At 36.8% G+C, this 12,754-nt stretch overlaps 1 pseudogene; it reads right to left on the bottom strand.

Annotated features, from left to right (window-relative positions):
• Positions 1–772: 772 nt before the first annotated feature.
• On the bottom strand, positions 773–1,012 carry LOC113258906 (transmembrane protein 258-like; annotated as a pseudogene).
• Between the last annotated feature and the right edge of the window lie 11,742 nt (positions 1,013–12,754).

Below are 12,754 nucleotides of genomic sequence, written 5' to 3'. Positions count from 1 at the left end.
TGCAGGGTTCCTTCTAGTTTTCCTTCTTTCCACACTTTTACTCCCTTTCTCCCAACAGTTAGGAAACTGATTCCCATTATCCTTAACAGATTTACCTAATTGATCGATCCCTCTTATGCAATCAATATCCCATCACTGCTGCTGGTCCCTTCCCAACTTTTACGCTCTCATCATCTTACTGGTGATCTGACACCATGCAATGGGCCTGTGACCAGCCTTATGATCTTAGCAATCCCTCCATCTTACTCCTCCCTAAGCGACCACTGATGTTGTATGTATCTCTATAAATGAGTTTGAATTTTCTAGAATTTTATGTGACTGGAATCATACTGTTTATGTAACTGGAATCATACATACTCTTTCATTCAGCATAAGTAACTTAAGATTCATTCATGTTGTTATGTCATTAGTTCCTTCCCTGTTATTGCTGAGCACTATTCCATTGTATGACTCCACCACAATTTGTCTATCTATTCATCTGCTGATGGACATTTGAGTTGTTTCCACCTTTTGGCTCTTAAAAATAAAGCTGCTGTAAAAATTCATGTACAAGTCTTTATGTGGACATGTATCTCCCTTTCTCTTGGATAAATACCTAGGAATTAAATGGCTGGATAAAATTATAGGTATATGTTTAACTTTTTTTTTTTTTTTGTCGTACATCTGCCTTTAGTACGAGCAGCAGCAGGTAGGACACTTCTAGCAATAGTAAAAAACTAAATTTACAAAAGCAGGGATTCAGGGAAGCCACCTTGTTGGAACACTTGGGAACTCATATGTAGATGCCAACCCAGAGCAACAGGAAGAGGATTCCAACGCCCATGAAGAGCAAGGCTACCAACGAGATAAGGAGCTCTTTGTAGATATCTCAAGTGCACTTGGTGGAGGTAACCTCATAAACAAAGGACCAGGTGGTGAAAAACATGCCAATGGCCAACAGCACCAATGTCAGATGGAGGAAGACAGCCAGGTTCACTGGGCTGGTATATCTACTCGTGGCCTCAGGTTCCATTTTGCCAGGCACAGGGTAATCCACCACTCTGCCACCAGAATAACACATTGGCAGGAGTGTAATGCTATATACTTCCTCTCCATCATGTCTGGGGGCATATAAAGCCTGGTTTTCCCACTCTTTTTTTTTTTTTAAGATTTTATTTATTTATTTGACAGAGAGAGAGAGACAGCCAGCAAGAGAGGGAACACAAGCAGGGGGAGTGGGAGAGGAAGAAGCAGGCTCCTAGCAGAGCATGGAGCCTGATACGGGGCTCGATCCCAGGACCCCAGGATTACACCCTGAGCCGAAGGCAGACACCTAACCACTGAGCCAGCCAGGCGCCCCTGGTTTTCCCACTCTTAATTACGCTTAGATTTGAGCTGAGATAGTGTCAACATGATTATCCATTAAGAAATTCTCCTTCAACCTTTCGCTTAAGATTTCTGAACCATTAATGTTGCCTAGATGAACCATTTCATTAGTGGTTGTAAACTAGTACTATAATTCTTGCATTTACTACCTGTGATTAATTTATAAAGAAGAAATTTCCTTGGTCACTTATTTTGTTAGCCTGCAGCACAGTATACAGGGAAAGCAGTATAAAAAACTCGATTCTTTCCTTTTATTTATCATTTTTAGGATAAGGATTTTATGCTTGTAGCAACTTCTAAAAGTGATCAATAAGTTTTTTATTTTTGGGGTATCATTATGAATACATAGATTTGTATATATTTGATATACTTCAATTCATTGGAGCCATTATTTTTTTAGATGCTTAAGTTGTCCCATCTTTGGTCCATATGGGCCCCTTCTAATTGGCTCCTGTGTTCTTTCAGTATGACACCAAGTAGCCATTGATAACTTTATTGCTTTCAGGCTGAACAAGATGTCTCCGAATCATTCTGTACATTTTGTGTTACAGATTTGGAATTGCCATTTCTAAAAGGTGCTCTGGTTCTCTTTTTGGAGAAATAGTATAAAAAGATTATAATCTAGATACTAGGGGCACTTATTACTCCTGGAGTGTCATTGTTTCTTTTAGTGGTGTATGTTCATGAGCAGAAGTATTTAAATTTTGTCAAATTTATTAATATTTTTCTTAATATTACCCTTATCCTTAAAAAAAAGATTTTATTTATTTGAGAGAGAGAGAGAGAATATGAGCAGGAGGGAAAGGCAGAGGGAGAGGGAGAAGCAGACTCCCCACTGAGCAGGGAGCCCAATCCAGGGCTTGATCCCAGGACCTGGGGATCATGACCTGAGCTGGAGGCAGACACTTAACTGACTGAACCACCCTGGCGCCCCTAACCTTATCCTTTTTTGTGTTTTGTTTGGGACTATTTCCTTATCCTGAATTTCTGAAAATATTCTTCTATATAATCTTCTAAAAGGGTTTATTGTTTTGCCTTTCCTACCTAATGCCATGAGCCAAGTGGAATTGATTTTGATTTCATTGCATGCTAAGTGTTCCAATATCATTTTCCCCCAAAATGATACTCAACATTCCTGTCATTCCATATTGAGAAGTCCTCCCACTTCTAACTACACCACTACCTTTGTCGTAAGTCAAGTATCCATATATGTGTAGATCTGTTTGTAGAGCACATATATATATTTGTATATATATGTGTAATATATATGTGCATATTTATATAATAAATAAGTTAACTTATTTATCATATTTCTTCATTTTGCTGTATAGTTTTGGCTACGACACTTAGAGAAATGTTGACAAGAAGTGGGACAGTGACACCCTTATTTTGTTCCTTATATCAAAAGGATAATTTTCAGTGTCTCTGCATTAAAAATTATGTTCGCTTGTGGGTTAAGATTTATTTTTAATATTGTCTTTTAGATTTAAAAAGATTCCTTCTATGTTAAGTTTGCTGAAATTTTTCTTTTTAATCACGAAACAGTTGAATTTTATCAAATGTTTTTTCTGATTGAACTGATTGTATGATTTTTTTCTTTAACTTCTTAATATGACAAATTACATTGATCAATTTTTTTTAACTGTTAAACTCTCCTTGATTTGCTGGTTTAAACCTATCTTGATTTATCTTGTATACTTTTGCTATACTGCCAGGTGCTCATTGGCACTTTAGTGGGGTTTCGAGGGTGACTGAAAGTAAGTGCATGTTTGTAGTCTGCTATATTTACTTCCAAATTATGCTCATTAGTTTTTGCCAGCTGATTTACTATTTTGGCGCCTTCATTTCTATGCAGTGTTTGTTCCCTGCCACCCCTCTCTACCCTGAATCCTGGCGCTGCTAATTGCATTGTCTTCTGGTTGCAAATGTAATATAAGTGTTTCCAGCATTGCATTCATAGTGCATTCAAGTATTTTATTTATGCTATTTTTCCTTTATTAGACAGCGAACCCTTGAGATCTTAATCTTTTGTTTTTTTTTAAAGATTTTATTTATTTATTTGACAGAGATAGAGACAGCCAGTGAGAGAGGGAACACAAGCAGGGGGAGTGGGAGAGGAAGAAGCAGGCTCCAAGCGGAGGAGCCTGATGTGGGGCTCGATCCCAGAACGCCGGGATCACACCCTGAGCCGAAGGCAGATGCTTAACCGCTGTGCCACCCAGGCGCCCCGAGATCTTAATCTTTTGTCTTTGTATTTGTGCTGTCAGATGCCTGACACCATCATGACTAGTAAATCTGTGATGAAAGGAAGGCTAGAGGGGAACGTCCATCTTCCCCTGATATGTATTAAAAATCTGTTACTGCTACACTGCCACATGGGGTGTAATAAGTTACATGAGTGTAGAAACATCATATTTAACCTTTCAAAGAATTTTCGCAATTATCTTCTTTGATCCTCACAAGTGTGAAATAGGTAAATTAATAGCTTTAGCACTGCTTTACATTTAAGTAAATATAGCCCGGAGAGACTAAATATTTACCTAGGACTGTGTGGCTAATGTTTGGCCAAATTTGGATTAGAATCTAGGTTTCCAGACATTTAAATCCAGGCTCTTTTCAATAGACCACTGGTTCTCAGACCCTTTCTGGGTCTCAGAGGCTGCCACTTAATAAGGATGGGAAATAATATGGAGGGTGAATGACCAGGGCTCTGAGCTCCCTACCCAGTTTTGCTTTTGTCTCCTTGACATATTAGTGTTGCAAATAATTTTTCATTTGGAAAATAGCTCTATTGCTGTTAACAACATGATTGCAGTAGTCTTTAAGCACACACTTGCTTTCTGGGACCATGTGATGCTTCATGTTGTACATTCCTTGTCCTAGATTCAGTATCAGCCATTTCTTCAAGTAGTTCTATTCCTTTGGGCTGAGGATGAGATTTAGAATATAATACGTGGACTCTAGATGTGCTAATTGTATCCAGCTCCTAGGAAGTTTCTTAAAATCAAAATCCTGAGTTCTTGCTGATACTTCTAATTCAGATCCAAAATCACAGGGTTATTTCTTATTTTCTCCCATTCCATTTTGGTATGCCTCTTTTTCCATAGTGAAAATCCTGCTTCCCCAGAAACACCATAAACAATATTTACTCATTTGCTCTATTTTACACTGTACACAAAAACAGTTTTAGAGCAATACCACCAGTACCCTTATTCAAAACAAAACTAAATAGAATTCAAAATTTATCTTTTAAAATTTTTTAAAATATGTTTTTTAAGGATAAACATTTTTTTATCCTTACATTCTATCATACTAGGGGTGAACAGTCAGGGAATTCTGTTTAAAATTTACTTGAATTAATTATATTCCCTGTGTTGTTAAGTGTGCTATCAATTTGACTTATAGGTAGAGTCACATGTTTCTGTTTGTATTCAATTTTAGAGTTTGGGTTTTAAAAAGCCATTTTTATTTAACTTTAAAATATTTATAATATTTACATGTTTATAGGGGAATATATATATTTACCACATATTATTATCAATATATAATAAAATATATTATTAATTACTGATTGTTAGCATATATATTTACTCAGAGAAGTCGGGTTCCTATTTCTTCACTCTCCACCCAGTTCCTAACCACTGTACTCCACATAGATAATCATTTTCATCTGTTGTTTGTTATCTTTTCTCTGCTCCTTTTTCAACAATAACTATATATACACTCTTGTTTTCTCTTCTTATGGAAATGTTAGTGTACTCTGTACACACTGTGTTGTAACTAGATTTAAAAATTTTAAAATACTTTCAAATTTGTGAGTTTATAATTTTATCTTTAGTATTTTTTTGTTTCTTAAGAATTCCTTACCTGCCCAAAGGCCATGAACATTTTCCACTAAATTATCCTCTAAAATTTTTAAAGTTTTGCCTTTTACATTTAAGTCTTTAATCAGTCTAGGATTGATTTCACATGTGGTGTGAGAGTATCCATTTTTTTTTTTTGGTGTGAATATTCATTTATCTCATATAATTTGAGGAATATTTTTTACTCACTGATCTTCAATGTCAGTTCAGTTATATATCAAGTATCTACACTTTCATGGATCTGCTTCTAGGCTCTTTATTCTGTTTTTTCATTCCATCTATTCCTGAGAAAAATCTCTTATTTTTACATTTCAGATCTAGTTTTTCATTCTAGAATTTCCATTTTAAAAAATAGTTCCTATTTCTCTGCTGGAGGATTTTCTACTTTTTCATTCATTATGAACAAGTTTTCTTCTATATTATTGAGGATAGTTATAATAAAATCTTTGCTAATTCTAACATCTGGTCTTTTAGTCTCCACTGATTGCCTTTACTCTTGAGTATTCATTACATTATTCTATTCTTTATATGTCTAGTAATTTTGGATTATATCCTAGACCTTGTAAATGATGTTTTGTAGTCTCTGAATTGTGTTATATTCCTCTGAGAATGTTGATTTTACAGGCAATTCTCTTTGCTGACCTCATACTCCTAAGCTGTCTACCTTGCAGGTGAAAATTTCTATTTAACTCCTTTAGCCTTAGCAGGGCTGCTTTGAGTCTGCTCCATACATGCATAGTTCAGTGGTCAGACAGAGATTTGGGGAGAATTTATATGCAGAATTTGGAATTCTCCCTTTCTGGCTCTTCCCTCCCTGGGTTTCTCCCCTCACTTTTCACTTACTTTTCAGCTTCTGTGTTGGCCCCAAACTCTGTTCTTTTGTTTTCAAACCACTAAGATTACAGGCTACTATTTTTTAGCCAACTAATGCCTGACCTCAAATAAAAATCCATTTAAAAATGGAAAATTCACCCAGTTCCATGATTTTTATATAAATGTAAGCTCTAATTTCTGCTGGCTTTTAGTTGCTTTTCAGTTATTCCAGGGGGCTTTTAGTGTGTGTGTGTGTGTGTGTGTGTGTGTAATTTTAGTTGTTGTATGTGAAGGGTTAGATAGGAGCTACTCAGTCATTACTGGGAGCAGAGTATCCACACTATTTTATTTATTTTGGCTATTAATTAGTCTTGTATCTTGTATAACAAATTCCTCACCTTAGCCTAATTCTTCAGAAGGTATTTTTGTGCAGAATCTAAAGTCTTACCTAGTACACTCTTTTATCTCCCAAGAATAAATGGAAGAACTTCAGAATTAATCATGTCAAAAAGAGGATACATGAAATACAGAAAAGGAAGCTACTTATTTATGCCTTATACATGCATCTCTAATGTCAGAGATGGTGGCATCCTGAGGCGAGATGTGATATATATATGTTCATGTCTGCTGTGTTGAGGGAAGGTCATTTAATCACCAGGACAGAATATGTGAGGAAAAGAAATATTTTAGGTGAATGGACAAACACCTGGGAAGTCTGAAAATGGAGACCTGGGTGAGTTAGTAGGCTATTGCAAGAGTCAGGTGAACAGAGAGGCTTAGTTAAAGCATGTCAGTGAGAATGCAGAAAGTGACCAGATTTGAAATAGAATTAAAAACAGATAAGCATGTATTCCATGATATGGTGCTGAAGGAGATGTTTATAAGACTAAGAAACATTTCTCCCCCTCTCTCAAATCACAGCATGTGTCAGCCTCTTACTTTGTTTACACATGTAACAACACTATAGAAAGTAGAAGAAGATCATCTAAAATTTCACTACTGGAGGGAGTTAAGATGGTGGAGGAGTAGGGGACCTTAGTTTCTTCTGGTCCCTGGAATTCAGCTAGATAGTTATTGAATCATTCTGAGCACCTGCAAAATCAACTGGAGATCTAAGAAAATAATTGCTACAATTCTACAAAAAGAAAAGCAACCACTTTTTGCAAGGCAGGAGGCGTGGAGATGTGAATCTGAGGTGACATATCAGAAGATAAACCACAGGACCCCAGAAGATAAACCTGGGGTCATAAAAGGAACAGGGACGCCTGAGGGCAGCAGTTTCCACACATCAGAACAGGGAAGCTGGCTGCAAACAGTGAGTCCAGGATCCAGCTTTCTGCTCAGTGTTGCCATAAACTGTGAACCATGGACAGATTGGGCAACTGCTCTCTAAGCAGGGGCACAGCAAAAGGTAGAACTGTGGCAAGACCCCTCTTCCTCCCCTGGGAGGAGTAGCATGGGTGTGTGATGCAGGAGTCCTTAAATTTGGAGATTCAAAATGAGATCATGAAACAGAGATAAAAATACTCAGTCACAGGCTGGGTGAACAGAGTTCAGACAGAAACCAGGGAGACAAGAGTGCTCACTTAAGGTGGGGGGGGGGGCATGAACTTTCAGCTCTGGGACTAGAGATCAGGGTGCCACCATTTTCATCCCCTACATTGGTGCAGAAAGCCTTCAGGCAGCAAATAAGCCACACAGAACAATCCAGAGCCATTTATGCTTAGCTCGGCCCCCTGGCAAGGGTGGTTCAATTCTGCTGGGTAAAGCCACCTGAGAATCAACACAGCAGGGCCCTCCCCCAGAAGACCAGCAGGAGCATCTGCCTAATACCAAGTTTACTGATCATACAGAGCTTCAAAACTCCAACTCTTGGGGACAGCAGTACTTAGCATTTGTGTTTTTTTTCTTAATTACTCCTTAGTCTTTCAGTTTTAAATTTTCCCCCCTTTTTAGCTATTTTCTTATTTTATCAATTCCTTTTTAGGTCTTAATTTTCATTTTTACATTTATGTTATATATATATATATTTTATTTTTGGTTTCCTTTCATTGTATTCAATTTTATTTTTGTATATATATATATATAATTTAATATATATATATATATTTCATTCTTTCCTATTTTTTTCATTCTTTCCTATTTTGAGATCTAGTTTCTTCTAACAAACAGACCCAAATACACCCAACATCTATTTTATTGTTCTGTTCTGTTCAACTTCTTATTTGATTTAATTCTTTTTGTTTTTGTTTTTGTTCTTTTCTGATTTCCTTACTCTATATTTTTCTTGTGTCCTTACTGCTATTTTTGTATTTTTCCCTCTCTCATTTATTCTCTTCTGGACATAATGACAAGATGGAAGAACTCACTACAAAAGAGAAAAAAGAGTCAGTACTCACTGCCAGGGATTTAACCAATATGGATATAAGTAAGATGTTAGAACTAGAATTCAAAACAATGATTATAAAGATACTAGCTGGGCTTGAAAAAGTCATACAAGACACTACTGGAGAAATAAAAGAACAAAAATCTAATCAGGTTGAAATAAAAAAGGTTAATACTGAGCTGTAATTAAAAAATGGAGGCTCTTACTGCTAGTATAAATGAGGTAGAAGAGAGAGTCAGTAATATAAAAGACAATGATGGAGAATAAGGAAGCTGAGAAGAAGAGAGATAACTACTGGATCATGAGCAGAGGATTAGAGATCAGTAATACCATAAAGTGAAACAATATTAGAATAATAGGGGTTCCAGAGGAAGGGAAGTGCAGAAGGTTTATTTGAACAAATTATAGTGAGAACTTCCCTAATCTGGGGAAGGAAATAGGCATTCAGGTCTAGGGGGTACAGAGAACCCCCCTCAACATCAATAAAATCAGGCCAAAACCTTGACATATAATAGTCAAGCTTGCAAATTTCAAAGATAAAGAGAAAATCCTGAAATCAGCTTGGGACAAAAGGTCCTTAACCTACAAGGGTAGAAACAAGGCTGCCGTCAGACCTATCCACAGAGACCTGGCAGGCCAGAAATGGCTAGCATGTTATATTCACGGTACTAAATGAGAAAAACATGCAGCCAAGAATACTTTATCCATCAAGGCTGTCATTCAGAGGCAGGAGAGATAAAGAGCTTTCAGGAAAAACAGAAACTAAAAGAATTTGTGATCACTACACCAGTCCTGCAAGAAATGTTAAAGGAGATCCTTTAAGCGAATAATGAGCCCCAAAGTAACAAAGACCAGAAAGGAACAGAAACAATATACAGAAACAGTGACTTTACAAGTAGTACAATGGCACTAAATTCATATCTTTCAGTAATTACTCTGAGTGTAAATGTACTAAATGCTCCAATCAAAAGACACAGGGTATCAAGATGGATAAAAAAAGCAAGACCTATCGATATGATGTCTACAAGAGACTCATTTTAGACCCAAAAACACCTCCAGATTGAAAGTGAGGGTGTGGAGAACCATTTATGATGCTAATGGAAATCAAAAGAAAACTGGAGTAGCCATCCTTATATCAGAGAAATTAGATTTTAAGCCAAAGACTGTAATAAAAGAAGGACACTATATTATAATAAAAGAGTCTATCCAACAAGAAGATCTAACAGTTGTAAATATGTATGCCCCTAACACAGGAGAAGCCAATTACATACACCAATTAATAATAAAATTAAAGAAATGCATTGATAATAATACAATAAGAGTAGGGAATTTTAACACCCAGCTCGGAGCAATAGACAGATCATCTAAGCAGAAGATTAACAAGGACACAAGGCCTTTGAATAACCGGGCCAGATGGACTTCACAGATATATTAAGAGCAGTTCATCCTAAGGCAGCAGAATACACATTCTTCTTGAGTACATATGGAACATTCTCCAGAAGAGATCACATACTGGGTCACAAATCAGGTCTCAACCAGTGCCAAAATATTGGGATTATTCCCTGCATATTTGCAGACCATCAACTTGAACTCAATCACAAAAGAAAATTTGGAAAGGACACAAATACATGGAAGTTAAAGAGCATCCTGCTATAGAATGAATGGGTCAACCAGGAAATTGAAGAAGAATTTTAAAATTCATGGAAACAAATGAAGATGGAAACACAACAGTTCAAAATCTTAGGGATATAGCAAAGGCAGTAAGAGGGAAGTATATAGCAATACAAGCTTTTCTCAAGAAACAAGAAAAGTCTCAAAATACACAACCTAAACTTACACCTAAAGGAACTAGAGAAGGAATAGCAATAAAGCCTAAATCCAGCAGGTGAAGAGAAATAATAAAGATTAGAGCAGAAATTAATGAAATAGAAACCAAAAGAACAGAACAGTTCAACAAAACTAGGAGTTGGTTCTTTGAAAGAATTAATAAGTTCAATAAACCCCTAGCCAGACTTATCAAAAAGAAAAATGAAAGGACTCAAATTAATAAAATCATGAATGAGAGAGGTGATCACAACCAACACTGAGGAAATACAAAGAATTATAAGAAAATATTATGAGCAACTATATACCAATGAATTAGGCAATCTGAAAGAAATAGATGCATTTCTAGAAACATATGAACTACCAAAACTGAAACAGGAAGAAATAGAAAACCTGAACAGACCCATAACCAGCAAAGAAATTGAAACAGTAATAAAAAATCTACCAAAAAACAGGAGTCCAGGACCAGATGGCCTCCCAACTGAACCTACCAAATTTTCTTTCTTTCTTTTTTTAATTTTTTAAAAATTACGTTATGTTATTCACTATACAGTACATCATTAGTTTTTTATGTAGTGTTCCATGATCCATTGTTTGCGTATAACACGCAGTGCTCCATGCAATACATGCCCTCCTTAAAACCCATCACTGGCTAACCCATTCCCCCAACTCCCTCCCCTCTAAAACCCTAAGATTGTTTCCCAGAGCCCATTGTCTCTCATGGTTCATCTTCCCATCTTATTCCCCATTTCAGTTTTCCCTTCCTTCCCGTAATGTTCTCCATACTATTCCTTATGTTCTGCATATAAGTGAAACCATACGATAATTGTCTTTCCCTGCTTGACTTATTTCATGTAGCATAATCTCCTCCAGTTCCGCCCATGTTGATGCAAGTGTTGGGTAATCATCCTTTCTGATTTGCTGAGTAATATTCTATTGTATATATGGACCACATCTTCCTGATCCATTCGTCTGTTGAAGGGCATCTTGGCTCCTTCCACAGTCTGTCTATTGTGGACATTGCTGCTATGAACATTGGGGTGCATATGGCACTTCTTTTCACTACATCTGTATCTTTGGGGTAAATATCCAGTAGTGCAATTGCTGGGTCACAGGGTAGTTCTATTTTTAACTTTTTGAGGAACCTCCACATTTTTCCAAAGTGGCTGTACCAACTTGCATTCCCACCAACAGTGTAAGAGGGTTCCCCTTTCTCTACAAACTCTCCAACATTTGTTGTTTCTTGCCTTGCCAATTTTTGCCATTCTAGCTGGTGTAAAGTAGTATCTCAATGTGATTTTGATTTGAATTTCCCTGATGGCTAATGATGTTGAACATTTTTTCATGTGTCCGTTGGCCATTTGTATGCCTTCTTTGGAGAAGTGTCTCTTCATGTCTTCTGCCCATTTTTTGACTTATTTGTTTCTTGGGGGTTGAGTTTGAGAAGTTCTTAATAGATCGTGGATATGAGCCCTTTATTTGTAGTGTCATTTGCAAATATCTTCTCCCATTCCGAGGGTTGCCTCTTAGTTTTGTTGACTGTTTCCTTTGCTGTGCAGAAGTTTCTTATCTTGATGAAGTCCCAAAAGTTCACTTTCATTTTTGTTTCCCTTGCCTTTGGAGACGTGTCTTGAAAGAAGTTGCTGTGGCTGATGTCGAAGAGGTTCCTGCCTATGTTCTCCTCTAGGATTTTGATGGATTCCTGTCTCACATCAAGGTCTTTCATCCATTTAGAGTTTATCTTTGTGTATGGCGTAAGAGAATGGTCCAGTTTCATTCTTCTGCATGTGGCTGTCCAATTTTCCCAGCACCATTTATTGAACAGACTGTCTTTTTTCCATTGTATATTTTTCCCTGCTTTGTCGAAGATTAGTTGACCATTGAGTTCAGGGTCCATATCTTGGCTTTCTATTCTGTTCCATTGATCTATGTGTCTGGTTTTTTGCCAGTACCATGCTGTCTTGGTGATCACAGCCTTGTAATATAGCTTGAAATCAGGCAATGTGATGCCCCCCGCTTTATTTTTCTTTTTCAACATTTCCTTGGTGACTCGGGGTCTTTTCTGGTTCCATACAAATTTTAGGATTGTTTGTTCCAGCACTCTGAAAAATGTCATTGGTATTTTGATCGGGATGGTGTTGAAACTATAGATTGCCCTGGGTAGCATAGACATTTGAACAATGTTCGTTGTTCCAATCCATGAGCGTGGAATGTTTTTTCCATCTTTTTGTGTCTTCCTCAGTTTCTTTCATAAGTGTTCTGTAGTTTCTAGAGTATAGATCCTTTATCTCTCTGGTTAGGTTTATTCCAAGGTGTCTTATGGTTTTTAGTGCTATTGTAAATGGAATCGATTCCCTAATTTCTCTTTCTACAGTTATATTGTTAGTGTATAGAAAAGCAACTGATTTTTGTGCATTAATTTTGTATCTTGCCACATTACTGAATTGCTATATGAGTTTTAATAATTTGGGGTAGGGTCTTTTGGGTTTTCCACATAATGTAT

The sequence above is a fragment of the Ursus arctos genome, unplaced genomic scaffold (assembly GCF_023065955.2).
Source record: "Ursus arctos isolate Adak ecotype North America unplaced genomic scaffold, UrsArc2.0 scaffold_7, whole genome shotgun sequence".
In the NCBI taxonomy this organism is placed as follows: Eukaryota; Metazoa; Chordata; class Mammalia; order Carnivora; family Ursidae; genus Ursus; species Ursus arctos.
Note: the sequence above shows the minus strand (reverse complement) of the source record. Positions and strands in the feature narration are given on the sequence as shown.